At 38.9% G+C, this 14,854-nt stretch overlaps 1 protein-coding gene across 2 annotated transcripts in view; it reads right to left on the reverse strand.

Annotated features, from left to right (window-relative positions):
* PDZRN3 (PDZ domain containing ring finger 3) overlaps nt 1–14,854 on the reverse strand; it is a 143,065-nt gene that overhangs the window by 18,768 nt on the left and 109,443 nt on the right. The gene's annotated exons all lie outside the window — the stretch shown is intronic.

Genomic DNA, 14,854 nt, shown 5'->3' on the forward strand with positions numbered 1-14,854 from the left:
TGAACCATCATGGTGGTACCCATTCACTGCAATAAACCCCCTGCATTTTAGGGATGGGTTCCCTATACTGGGATAGGGAATAGAAACAATAAGGAAAAAAAAATCATGGGCATTTTTTTCAAAATACCTTTTTGTCTGTGTAGCTTGGCCATTTCCCATCTGCGGATCTCACCTCCATCACCTCCTGGTTGAGCGAATGCTTATACAAAACAGTACGCCTTTACTAAATGTGACTGAGAGACCCAACCCAGAGCTACCAATACTAGACCTGCCAGGCCATGGAAGGTGGGGGTTTGAGAAGAGAATTTGAACACAGATCCCTTCTATCTCAAAGGAGTAGCGAAGCTCCTGTTCACAGCAGCAAAGCCAAGATGAGGCGTTCAATTTTAGTACCAAGTTTACAGTTTAAAATTGTTGGCAAGCAGAGGTGTCCTTCCTGATCCAGAGAGGGGTCTTGAGCACTTCCAGCCCACTCTGGCTTTGCATTTCACTCATGCTTAGCTTCCTTCCTCACATGGTTGCTAAAGAATTTTTCCATAAGTATCTAAGTCCATAAGTCTACGCAGGGGCTGTGAAAGAGATGAGGTCATATTTGTCAGAATTTTTATAAAGCTGCAAAACTGTAATTCTCATTTCGAGTTTTGGTTTGTGAGAAATCGTAATGTTTCTGTGTGTCTCTGCACAGATTGTAGTTTTAAGGGAGCTAAACACAATGAACAGTGTGGAATGAACTGAAAAAAGGCCCCTGTGGTGAAAAGACTGAATGTGTGCCCACTTCCTGCTGTTTCCAGCCCTAGACGGAGATTTCTTTTGAAATTTGGCCTGTTTATTGAGACATCTGCAAATCCAAAAGGTCTATGGGCTCATATGCAAAGAACTATGTTAGAGACATAGTGGGAACCACTGGTAACTCCAGGAAGTTTTTACCCTGTTTTAACCTGCAAACTGTTGGCATTTTAATACAGATGAAAGAATTAAAGAGAAGCTTCCCAGAGCAATGAGTTAGACAAAGCTGTATAATGAAATGATGATCCTAAAGCATCCTGCAATCATGTATTTGTTACCACGTTCTTTGGACTAGGCCAAGTTTTGGCTGGCATGTAGAGATAAACTGCAATTTGAGATTTGAAGATGCTACTAGCACTGGCAGTGAGGGCCCCTATCGTAGCAGTCCTTCTCATCAAGAAGCATACTTTGTTTATGTATTTTCTTTATGAATGATGTCTTACATTGCACTCTTTCCAATCAGACAGCTATTCACTTGATAAACCCGTTACTGTATCTGTAATTAGAGGTACAAGTTACACAGTGGAAACTGCTGCCTTCTGCATGCAGTGCGTGGAAGAGTAGCATAATTTTTCCAAGGCATAAAAATAATGAATTGCCTTGATTGGACATAGATGCAATAGTGTCTAGCCTCAGGTATTAGTGGTGGCTACTACTTTGTCACTTCATCATTTTTGTACGTTTCTGAAATGTATACTGATGTGGTGACTCAGCCATATTAGCTTCCTGAATATGATTGAAAAGTCTAAAATAAATGTCCAGATTCTGGTATCTTTACTTGTATCAGATAGCACTTAGTTCACACTGTGCTCTGCCATGCTTAGGCCCATTAAAGTAAGTGGGGCAACCGAACGAGTAACATTACTCAGCGCAGTAACTGAATTCAGCCCATACTTAACGTATTGCCCACAGCAAAAAAGCTGGGTGATAATAAAGAGGGTTAACTCGAGTGCAGAATCGATTGAAAACGCTAAATTCCTGCTGAATTACCTTGTGCACATAACACTTATTACGCTGTCATCTTTGGTTTATCTTAGAGAGGTGATGACACCAGGTTTTTTGTTAAGCCAGCTGAGAATGGAAGGTGTTAGCATTACATTTACATTACACAAACACTTGTATTGACTGCAATTGCTCACAGTAATGCATAGCATGTAAAGTTTGGCCTGGTCAAATTAAATATCATTAACTCGCCCAATTGAGCAGATTACTTTAAAACAATTTGTACAGCTGTAAAATTAAGTTCAGTGTAATGTTTTCTCTGGAAAAAGGAAATGCTGATCATGGCTCGAGTTTTATTATTTCCTGCAAATTAAATGTTGCATGTTTTACTGTGTGCATCCTGATTATTTTTTTTTCACAAGTAAAGCCAACACACAATCAAAATAAAAGAATCTAAATTGTAGCAAGTGTAGTGTTTTTCAGAAATGTGCCCAGAATAACTCTTGAGCAGGAAACTTTTCATGTGAGCTGCTTTCCACATCTTTATGCTAAAAAAACTGGTAAAATCAGGCAAAAGATAGCTTTCCAGTTTATTCCCCAGTATTGTAATGAACTTGGATTACAGTTTAGTACAGGCCTGCGTTTTAGTTTACATTCTTTAGGACACTATTTCTGCAAATGCGTGGACTGGCATCCTCTTTGTGCTTTCCTATGTAATTGCTATATAAATAATCATAACTTCAAAGTCAGGTTGCTGTCGTGCAGGAAACAGGCGGTAGTTGCACTGTATCATAAATCGTTACTACAAGGAATTATTTCCAAGTAGTATTCTGACTACATTTTCTACAAGCTGCTAATGCAGGGAAAAAGGGAATTGCTGCGTAACAAGGCAAAAGGACGTCAGACCAGATCTTAGCATTTGGGAGAAGAGCCAGCTAAATTTTCATCTAAAACCTCTCCTCCTGCAAAGGGGACCTTCTGAGGAAAAGGTTTGTGATTTTCTGGCATTCGGCTTTTGGTTGAGATTTGGCACTTAGGCCTGCCTACTGCCACCGCCATGCTCCCTCTCCGGCAGCAGAACTGATCCATCTGGGTTTTCACAAATGACCATTCATTAGTGGCTCAACTGTAGATACGGGACAGTGAACCAGACTGGTGAGGAGCATGTCCTCATCTTGTTGTACTTTGTTGGCTACAAGGATAGCCCCAGCAGAGGGGTTGGAGAAAACCTGGGACTAGGGACGTTGAAAGGACTGTAAGTAATGGCATCAGAACCTCTAATCTTGTATTGCTGGCTCCGAGTCAGAATTGAGCATTTCCTTGGGTATTTGTATTCAACAATCTCCACTCGGACATTTCAGAATACTAGGATTCTGCAGAGCATGGTAAATAAATAACTCTAAAAAGGGATTTATATTTGATGTATATACAATTTTATATCATGGGTTTGATAAGATGGCAATGATTATAGTAAAACAAAAGCATAACCCACTGTACCACTATTATTATGGATTTCTTAATGCACTGCTACAATATGGTTGAGGATTTTGTCTTTAAAAGTTAATAATTCTATGAAATATGGCAGCATCCACATGATGATAGGTAAACAATTCTCTGGACAGTAGCCATTCACACAGTGAATGGTTTCAGGGTTAGTCCGTGGATTTCTTACAAGAGACCAATTCCTGAACTCAAACTGGGTGGAATCCTTTTAGCTCTGCAGGTTTCTGTTTGGACCAGCAGTCTTGGCCAATGTGGTGGACTGTTGACCTATTTGATGTGTTAAGAACTGCCCTAACAAAATAAGAGTTAATGAGCTGCACAGAGCCATCACTGTTAACCATGTAGATTCTGAATGTGGGATGATGGAGGAATATGCAATGATGCAAAAATATGTTTTAAAGTGATTTACAGCAGGGAAATTACACTATCTGAACGTGGCCCCTAAAAAAACCTGAGGTAACCACCACATTGTGTGGTAAATAGCAAGCAGTGAGTACTTTGTATTTCCTTTTTTTTTTTTTTTTTTTTACTATTTCCCATCCCATCAATAATATAATTTTCTGTTGTAGGGACACAAGAATGGGAATGCTACAATATTTCAATAATGAAAACTAGTAATTCTCAAGTCTGCTTATGTATAACAGAGCCAATTTGCCTTTTTTTTTTTTTTTTGTCTCTGGAAAAAATAGCAAGTATTGGTATGTTATCTGTAGTAGCACAAAAATCATGCAAAAAGAAAAATATACAGGGATGATCTCAATGGCCTGATTTCTGGTATCCGTATAGAATTAGCACTTGTGGCTAATCTTGAGTCTTTCTGAAACTTCAGCAAATAGATGATATTGGTTAAGATATTTAGTTTCTATCTAGAAAATTTGTCACAAACGACACACAATTATTCCCAGTGCTTAAAAGCCAATAAATAGATCTATACAATTTCACTTTGGTTTTTTTTTTTTAAAAAAACCCTGGCTCTATAATGATGGACTTTAGTCCTAATGCTGCTGAATTGCACTCAGCAAAATTCTTCCTTATAATAGTAACATCTGAAATAACACAGAAGAAAAAAATAATCCATGCATATGAATGTTTCAGAAGACTGCCAAAAACTACAAATATGCATAATTTCTTAGGAACCTTACATGCCTTGTGACAGAGACAATGGGATCTTTCATGGCACAAAAGATGGATAAATTAACTTGTCTGAAATGTTGAAATGCTTAGCTTTTGGATCTTCTTTGCATTGGAAATATATTGAATATGGAGAAAGCTGTAGTTAAACTGAAGTGGATGTAGTGAAACTGAACTGAATGGACCTTGATGAAATTTGTGGTGGAGCCAAACTTAGCAACTGTGTGAGACACAGAGATAAATACTCTGAATTAAAGCCATACAGTAAATAAGGAAGGGATGCTTGAGGTTTGTTTAATAGAAATTATGTAATGATTATGAAATAGAATAGTATTTATAGCATAGTCATTTATAGTATATACTGTATGTTATTTTTTTTTGCACAAAAGCAGGCTGCAGAGAGCATACTACCTACAATCTACATTGTAAAGGCAGCAAGAAACCTGTAGATAAACATGGCATAATCTGGTCTGGGAGGTCAACGTCTCCTAGAAGTTTTCTTTTAATACCTGGAATGAAAATGAAACAGTCACTTGAGTGTGACTTGATGCTCGCTAAAGTTTTGCCTTTGAAATGTCTTAGTTCTGGCTCTGACTAAAACAGAGATGAATCAGATAGCAAAGAAAGATGTTACGAAGACGAGCATGCCATCAGCATTCAATTGGCATGGCCAAACTCTGACAATGGAAAGGAAAATGCTGTCACGGTCAATTAAGGTAAAACGCGATGTATATTTGTAATTGAGAAAAAGAGAGATGATGCAACAAGGTGTAACGGGAGGCCGTGACACAAATTCAAATGGAGGGTTCTGCCAAACAAATAAATGGAAATGATGTCTTAAATTCTCATTTCAGTCATGGGGCTTTCATTAATTCCTATTTCCAAGAAGTAAATGCTGAGAAAAACAAACAGGAATTAATAAAAAGAAAAAAAAAAGATGTCAATATGCTGTATTTGGCCAAAAATGAAAGCAGCAGATGAACTTCACTGTTCAACGTTAAACATCAGGTGAAACTGCTGAAGAACAGCCCATGACAATTAGGAGATGTGAAAACAACAAATAAAACGTGACTATTCTTTAAGATCAAACTTCTAAGAGCCATGAAAAAGGCTGGAAAAGTTCGAGTGCCACCTTGGAGACAGAAGAGTAAAAATGGGCAGTAGGATGTGGTGGGTGTAGTCTTGGGAAGACCCGAGCACATTCTTGAGTCTGTTTTCAAATCTCTCTTACTTTGGTAACTACTTATTAAGTAGCTTGTCAACTGCAACACATTACGAACCTGCATCATCTAATGTTGGATGCATATATACTATGGAGTATGGGATGCTTGGTACACATGGCCACTAGAGAGGGAGAAAGAACAAATCAGTGATGGACAGATAAACTAAAGAAAAGGAAAACAGGAAAAAACCTTGTGTTTTTAGGCTTGTGAAGAATTTGCACTACCTAGCTAGGACATGCCTTTCTGTATAATTTTACAGTGCTGCAACTGTGTAAGGTATTGGATATGCAACGGCTTCTCTCTCTGTCAGAGCTGTGCGTGGCGTTTGGAATCCCTCCTGCTGAAATCTCCTTCTTCCTCTATTGATTCTGAATATATGTTACCGAAATACCTTTTGTGAGGACAGATTTTCTCATGTTGTTTTACACCTTACATACGTGCTTTTACTTGAACAGTTATTCTACTGTGAGGTTTGGTATCCTTCGGCAATTCCTGAGCCAACTGCCATTACTTAGATGATAATTTCAGGCCAAATATTCCTGAGGTCAAAATCAGCGCGTGGTCTGGAGGCTGGGAGCCCTCCAGCCTTCACACTGCGAGGACAAGGCTGGACCTCCTGCACAAGTCAGTGGGAGTTTGCAGCCATGACTGAGATGATGGCATTGTTACTAGAAAACATGTTCTTTTGTTTGAGGTATGAGGAAGACATTTTGATAAGATAATACACAGTTGTGCTATTACATAAGTATCATTTTATCAATAGCTGCTGTTTAGTTATTTAGCAAGGTAAGCTATTTCCATGTTTTATTTTTCTGAATGGGTAGAGAAGACTAATTAATTGCCACTTCATTGACAGCAGACATAAATTGGAGACTTTCAGATATATCAAAATGTGCCACTTGTAGACAAAATTCCCTCCTGGTTACCACCAATTCTTATTTTCTTTTCCTTCTGATACAATGCTTATGCAAAACCCAGCATTTGTTCTTGCTCTTTTCCTGCGCTAGCAGAATTTACACACCTGGGCTATTTACACAAGAAGGGGTGGCACGCACAGCAGCCCCGGCAGCCCTGCAGACCCAGAGAGGCGACGCAAGGGCAACAGGACAGGGCCGTGCTAGAAAACGGTTTGCAGAAGAGCATGGGGCAGGACACTCGATGAACGTATGCGAGTTCTGCATTCAAGCCTGTGCAAACAGCATTTGTGAGTATAGATGAAGTAACTCTGGACACTGGCAGTAGTAGTAAACTGAAAGGTTGAGAAAGCCAGAAAATCCCTGTGCATAAGAGTTTACTGTGCACTTTATTTTCGCTTAAATAGTGTGTAACTGTTTGCTGGATGTTGGTATACAACAGAAACTAGAAAGGTTTCAGTAAAAGAAAATTATTTTTCCATCCATCAAGTTGGACTGATTTATACGGGTTTAATGTCATGAATGGTAAACATTTGTATGCATTGTGCGGCTTGTTGGTTCTTCTACGCTTCACAAATGTCACAGAGAAAAAACTTCTTTGCTTAAGAATGAGTAAGCAGCTTTTCTTTGTAGAAATTCATGCAAATCCTTGGGAAGTGCACTATAAAAATGCTAGTTCTGTTAGACTACAGATGTCTGTGCTCCATTTAAAACACTCTTTATGGTCTGATTCACTTCTTTAGCAAGTTCTTAAGAAGTCTGCATATTAAGAAAAAGTAGCAGAACTTTAAAGATTTTTATAGAAACTAGAGCAGCAAAAAGCCCATTTTCTAAACCCCCTTTTCCTCAGGAACTGGAGAAAGAAGGTTCAAAATATAGGTTAATTCTTCTTGCAGCTCCATCTAATCCCTCTTTTATTTCCCTCATATGGACAGTCTCTCTCTTTTTCAAAAAAACCCAGAATTATATTGTTTAGTAATAGACTGTTTCCATGTGTGTGCATTTCCCTTCTGCCTTGTGAGCCATCCATGACAAAATAGTTCAGACGAAAGAAAAATTCTTTACTTAAGAGTACAGAATACATTTGTTCTCTAAACCGTTAACTTCCAAATGAAAAATCTTGGGAGAAAGACCCTTGAAATAAAGGAATTTTTATTCTGCTAGTAATTAGCACATTTACATATTAACATTGCAGCACCAGTACTGTACATAGCATACTAAAATTTGCCTGCTTTTGGTTGGATTCTCAGGCTTTGCTCCTGTGTATCAGGACTCAAAATAAAACCACATGAGAATTTTATCAGCTGCTTCAATGAAAACAGATTTAGACTCATGTTGGGGCTTCTGAGACTCTTGTACTTTCTCTATAAGCAAAGTTTACTTGGAGCTCCTTTTTCTTAAATATGTATTCATCATGTTAAATGATTTTATATCAGGGCAGAAATACTTTTTCATATTTTTTCAGCATTAAACAAGTGATCTTTTGTGTATCTGTTTATGACTTAATAACCCTGGTCCATATAAAACACAGACAGAAGTTTACAGGCCCTCCCTTTTTAATGACTCCCTCGGCCATTTCAGTAGCATGACCCAGAGGGAGCCCATCAATTATACTTACGAGTGAGGTACAAATGACAGCCATAAATAATCATGAATTACTAATGACCAGAATTCAGCAAGTGCAATTACCCACTTTCTCTCATTCTCTAGATTTGCCCACGTATAGCACTATGCTCCAGTGTGGCACCGTAGGCTGCTTCTGCTGTGACGTTACATTGAAATGCTCTTGCCCTTCTTAAATGTGCTCTTCCCAAGAGGCAAAACCTATGTCTGTGCACTTGTCTAGTATAGAAAATCACAGCTTTTTTTTGAATGACAATTTACTTCTTATAAAAGCTGTGCCTTTCTATATTTATGTTTAAAATACAAATCCTGTAACAAGGGGTGACTATGCAAGTCTCTAAGTCACTTGATGTCCTGAGTTGTCTCTCCTTTTATCATTCTAGCACAACGTAATTGCAGTAAACAGAGGTGCTGCCATACTGATGTTTCATTTATATCATGTGATGAGATATAATACACAATGATTGTAAATAGCATAAAAAGATGAATCTGTTTAGTTGAGAGTGTAAATGTTACATGGATTTAAGCTAAATTGGAGTGACATAAGAAACCAATCCTTGTACTGAATCAGGCCAAAAGTCCCTGTTGACCAGCCACCTTTCTTCAACAGTGGCATGCAGAGGGTGCTGGCAGAATGCTGTAGGAGTAAGACATACTTAGAGGGACTTTTCCCCTGCTATGACCTTCCAGCACCTACAGCTCAAATAGCAATATTTACACCATACCACGATTAAAATCAGAGTAGTACAAGTTGGTGTATAGATCAGGCCTTAAAATAATATTATTTTAGTAGCGTATCACACTATGCAAACACAGAACAAAAGACAGTGCCTCCTCTAGAGAGCCTGCTCCAAGCAGAAAGACAAAAGGAGTATTGTACAGATGAGAAGATGAAACACAAAACAAGTTATCGATCCACCCAAGGTCACATGAGAGCACACCACGACTGAAACCTGAACACTGATCTCCAAGACACCATGTTTAAGATTACTCCATTTCATAACATTCTCATTTCTGCACTGTTGCTCATCATTTCTAGTTTGTTAGTCCATCCTCCCTCTCCCCTCCCTTCTTCCACAGACGTCTCAGTGATGTAAGACAGGGAAAGAGCAATTATGGATAGCTCTGAAGAGGGTTATTGAAGTTGGTGCCAAGAAAAGATGGAAAAAACCACCCAGTGCTGCTATCTGGGAAGCCAGCAGTAGTGACAGATCCAAGTGGGTTTGCCTGCTACTTCAGTAGCTACCTGGTATCTGCGGAGTAGGCTTTGTAATCTTGGGCCATCTGCTTCCAGCAGTTGAGCAGTGTTCTCAGCTGAAGAATGCAAACCTCAGAAGCTGTTGTGTAGGTAGAAGTCCCACCACCACCTCATTCTACCTTCCAACCCATCCTGCTTGACCATGGCCTAGAATTCTCATAGTGTGCTATAGATAAAACCACCTTTATTTTCCTTTTTTTGGCTAAAATTGATGGCAGTTACACAGATACTGTCAGGTCAGGTAGAAGAGCTTCTCTTGCACTCTGCAAGCAACTCTGCCAAATTTAGAAAGGCTTTCTTATCAGCTGTGATTTTTCAAAATGTGAATGTTCACTTTATCTAAAATGATGCTGTAGGAGCTAATTCACTCAGTGTAAATACATATGATCCATGAAAATGCATAAACCAAATATGGTTTTAGTCTGATGGTACAATACACTTTCTGTGAAGCATTTTATTTCTCAAGTGTTCCCAAGGAGTCTGATGGTAGTGTTTGAGGAATGGTGGTGTCTCACTGTAAAGCCAGAAGAAATTTCAGCTATTAGAGATGAAATGAAGAAGTGCCTCGTTCCTGTAGCAGTGGATGGTGTGTCCAGTCACCTACAACATGTCCACGTCCAGAATTATCACTGGATTGGCAGAAGTAAGAAAATACTGCCATGATGCTTACCATTTTTCTTTGAGATGGTGGCATCTAGCTTTTTGCCTGAAGATATACTGTGTTAATAGGAAGGCTTCCTTCAGTAGTCACTGTTTAAAGTAGTGAATATTGTAATCTTGTTTAAAGATTGTGTCTATTGTATATTATTTATTCTGTCCCCTCCTGCCAAATCCCTGGCTGGCTACTGGGTTCAGGAGGGCTAGCTGGACCTACTGACATTTACCCACCGAGTCTCTGAAAGGAACAATCCCAACGTACATATAAACGTAGAGTTGTCCTGTCCTAGTGAAAGTGAAGCCTGACCTTTTGTTTCATTATTAATGAACACACCAAAACACATTTATTAAATCTGCACTTTTTCATGACTCCATATGTTTCCTTTTTCCCAGCCCATGTCTGACATGTGACAGTAAAGCACAGAGCGACTGTCCCTACTGCCTTCTCCCTTGTGACTTCTTGCCACCTGCTTTATAACATTAAACAGATGCGTAAGTGTAAAGCATTACAAAACTCATCTTTTCAATCATTTATCACTTAAAATTTCCAAATAGAGCTATGCTATGGTTAAGCATTTTATCTGCTCAACGTAAAGAAGAAAAGCACCATAGATTTTAGGAAGATTATGAAGCAGTAAGGTATTTCAGGTGCACAGTGGGTTAAATTACCCATTTATATCACAGGTGACCATTAGGCATTTTGTTTATTTCATATCACATCTTGTTTATGTTCCTTTAATGACCAAAATATTCCTCTAGCATGCAATAAAGAGTATCTTCCAGAGAAATCCTAACTGAGGTACTGCATTATTCATCGTCAAGTGAAGAGGAAAATTTCAATTGCCAGTTTCTGGTAAATGTCTAATTAAGAAGGGGGACTTCTGAGCCACAGACAGGCGCCACAATCATTAAAGGGCAGTTTTCTGAAGATTATGAGTCTCCAGTCTGTCAAGCAGAGTTTTTCTACAGCTGAACTAATTTGACAGTAGAAAACCCTGTCTAGAACAAAGCCCTTGGAATTAACATCTTGTTTAAGCAAACACATGCTTACTTTGAAGTAAGTGTGATAGGGTCACCACTGTTATTGAGGCCAAGTTTAATGGTAGTGAGGTGACAGAATATAACTTCAACGCTATTCTTAATTTCAGCTGCAGCACAGACTGTATGTACAGAGTATTTGAAGCCATACAGCGTAGTTCAAGTAGACCAGTTTACTATAATTGGCACAACCAGTTCGGTCTTAACGTGGAAAACTACTGAAATGTAGACCAACTAATTCTCAGGCTGCCCAATTAAATTTGAGGGTGTGAAAAGCATATGTACAGAGGCAATTATCTTTGTTTCCCAAGTCTTAACAGGTTTGATTAGTATTTTTTTTTGACCTTAATGTTTATTTTGGCAAGCTCCACTTTTGGAGCATTGCTCAGTAGGGTTAAGTCTACTTAGACTGTTTCCTTGAATCAAGCTTTCTTGATGATTGATTACTTCAGTCTAATTTTTGCAAGTCTAAGAGTGTGAATGGAATTCTAATGGCAAAGGGAGCTGTATCGGTGATCAGCTCAGTGCAACTGGTTTGCGTGTGAGTTCTGCTGCAGGAATAGTGTCCTCGCAAGTGATGCTGCTGGAAGTTGCCAATGAAATCTAGTGTCGGTTAATTCCTCATCACTACCGTCTTCTCATTAGCATAGCAATTTGTATGCTGACCTTGGTGCTTATATAACCTTGGCCACATTGTAACTTAGTCTAGTTTAAAGGACAAATCCAGCTTGCTCACTATTGTTTGTACCAACGCTGTCATTTTTACTTGTCTCAGAGACATGCCAGGCCAAGAGCATGTGAACGGGGCTTTCAAGTTACTGAAACGCTAAAAGGTCATTACATCAACTGTTTATTTATATATGAACTTTAGTATTCGTGAGAGGTGCCAGCTCAACAATCATGGAGGCAGAAATCTTCTGACCTCGGATCATCTGAAGCAAGGGCAGTGGCAACCTGAGCTTTTTCCTGCCAGCGTTTCTACCCTTCTTCTGGCGGGACAGCCTGGAGGAAGGGGTTAGTCTCCATACTCACTGCATGATTTTTCGGCTGGAAGTGCCAGTTTTGATGGGTTGTTTTTATGATATCTTCCCATCATGAGAATTGGATGAACTCCATCATCTTGAATCCCAGGGAACAGCTTTGAGCATTGCCCATCCAGTTTATTGTCATCGCTGATTTAAAACTCTATGTTCTTATCCTTGGAAATATTAAGTGTCTATTTAGTAAATGATTTCACTGTGTGCTTACCTCCCAAATTGTGTATGTATATGCGCTAAGAGTGAAATAATTACTCAGAAAGTTTCTTAAATTGAGGTCCTAATCTTTTGTTTCTGTTTTACAAGCTGAAAAGCGCTCTCTCAGATGACTCATTCTTCTGTAAGCTTCCTTCAATGGAGATTGCTTTTTGGTCCCCCAGGAATTTTCCTACAGAGGGAAAAGCCCTTATTTCTGTTATTGTTTGTATAGGAGCTGATGACATTGAGAAAAGCAAACTGGAAAACTGGTGTAAAACACTCTTGCAATTTTCTGGTGTTCTTTCTTCTGCCTCCATTTTCACAACCTTAAAAATCTTCTTTATAAAGTTTCCTTTTAACTAGAAACCCAACATCTAATATCATATAATGACTTCATTTCATATGCCACATGCAACTGGGAAGTAAACCTCAGGATACATCTAAGATATTGTATGCACCGTGTTGCTGCCACAAGCACGCTTATCATCAGTGACACTCTTCTGCATCAAGATTTCAAGCTGCCACAGTCCCCTTTGTATTTGTAATACAAAGCATTGATATGCACAGCTACAATAGATTTTAATGATGAGGTGTCTTAATTTGGTTTTTATTATGTGATTAAAGGTACAATAAGGTATGTGTTCAACAAGAGGGAAGACCATTGTTCTGCATCATTAAGCTCACAGCGGCCCAAAAAAGAAATTGTAGGCAATGTGCCAAAGCCCTTAATGAAGAGGATCTCTCTGAATTATCTATGGATGAGGAAGGGATAAAGCCTGAGCCCTGGTATATTTGATCCTCTTTGTGCTCTCTGTTATGAGGACTTACGGAGCCAGACGTACTGGACCTTCTGGAATTGTAATTTATTGAAGCATTAATTTTCCAGCCACACTAAAGCTCTTGGCCTAATAGAGAAAGTGCAGTTATGTACTATTATTAATTCTTGCAAGTGTTTTCTGAATTCCTACATCTCAGAATCATGAACTTTTAAAAAATAAGGCTAAAGGGATTTAATTGTAACAATGTTTAATATATCCTAATTAGGCAAATTTTGCCTAATTCAGACTTTAAAAAAAAGCTTCTTTTAGTTTTCCCAGAAATGGCAATGTCATCTTATCCCATGATATTAGGGTTACATGGATGATACATAATAAAACCATTATAAGATGTATTTGTTAGCATATTTTGAAACTTTTGTCTTTTATATCCTGTTACTTTAAATGAAAATGATTCTCTACCTCCTTCACCATTAAATTTTAACTGATTGCTCTTAACTGGATGCATTTTTGTAGTTATAGTGACATTTAATTACCTGGATGTACTCACTAAGCTATAGAATTATCTTCCACCGATCTCGTGAAACAGAGATATCAAAGTAGTACCCTGTTAAAATAATTTTGCATGATAATTTATATTCTGGAATAATCAGATATCATAGTCTTAAATAATTCAGGCTTTACTATGTTAGAAATCCCAGTTTTATAGGATTACATGCACCTCTCACTTCTGCGGAAGCTGTGGGTATTCCAACCATGTTTCCCAAAGGGTTTCCATGCTTAAAGTTTATCAGGGGTGCTGGGTGCTGTGCTCCACGCATTGCTGAAACAAGGTTGCAGTACTTCGCAGGTTGATTTCTAAATCCGAGCTACTGCCAGGGATCTGCACCTGCAGCCAGCTCTGGATAGTTTAGTCATCTCGGATATCAGCGGGACTGTTCCTGTGACTGATTTTAAGGACACGTATTTAAAGAATGTTGTCCTGCATCTGTTAGGAGATGTCAGTAACTTGCAAAGGTTCTCTGCCACCTTCATTTCACAACAAAAAATTGTGCAAGCTTCCTCAACAATCAAAATATTCAGAATTTGTTGCTGTCTCAATTTGTTCTGGTTGTTGCACTTCTGAATGCGATTAACTGATAGCCCTCAAACACAGACTGCATGAAAACTCGGCGACCTTGGGGATAAGTAACTGCATCAGTCACTGCCTGATCTGAACAGAGGATTCACACAAACAATACCTGGCACCAGGTCTGCTGTTGCAGGCAGCATCTGAAACTAGTTCTCAGTACAGAATAATGTCCGAGAAATCTGATTACCTTTCTCTGAAATTCTGCCCACCATCACATGCATAGCAGCTTAGCAAGTGGAAGTGAGTTAGTATAAATAGAAATGACAGTAAACATCTCTTCCTATTTGCTCTCACAAGTTTTTTTTCTTCCACAAAGTGTCAGTGAGTCAGTGAGTGAGAATTTGATCAAAACTAAGTGTTTAAAATTTAATCACTTCCCTACTAGCGTAATATACAAACCACATATTTTATTCACTTTGTTGTCCGTGACATCAGTATCTGGGGTCAGATGCAGGTGGTAACGCAGCGAGGACCACAGGATTTCTGTCACTCCCGTGCATCGCTGAGCAATTCCCTCTGCCGGTGAGTGCCGAACACGACAGTGCTGGGAAACCTCACTCCTGTGGCTGGGGGTAATTGTCACTAATTCTAAACCGCCTTAGGGATGGCGAGGTGGTAAAGTACGGCTTGAAGGAT

Source organism: Balearica regulorum, chromosome 10 (genome assembly GCF_011004875.1).
Source record: "Balearica regulorum gibbericeps isolate bBalReg1 chromosome 10, bBalReg1.pri, whole genome shotgun sequence".
Taxonomy (NCBI): domain Eukaryota; kingdom Metazoa; phylum Chordata; class Aves; order Gruiformes; family Gruidae; genus Balearica; species Balearica regulorum.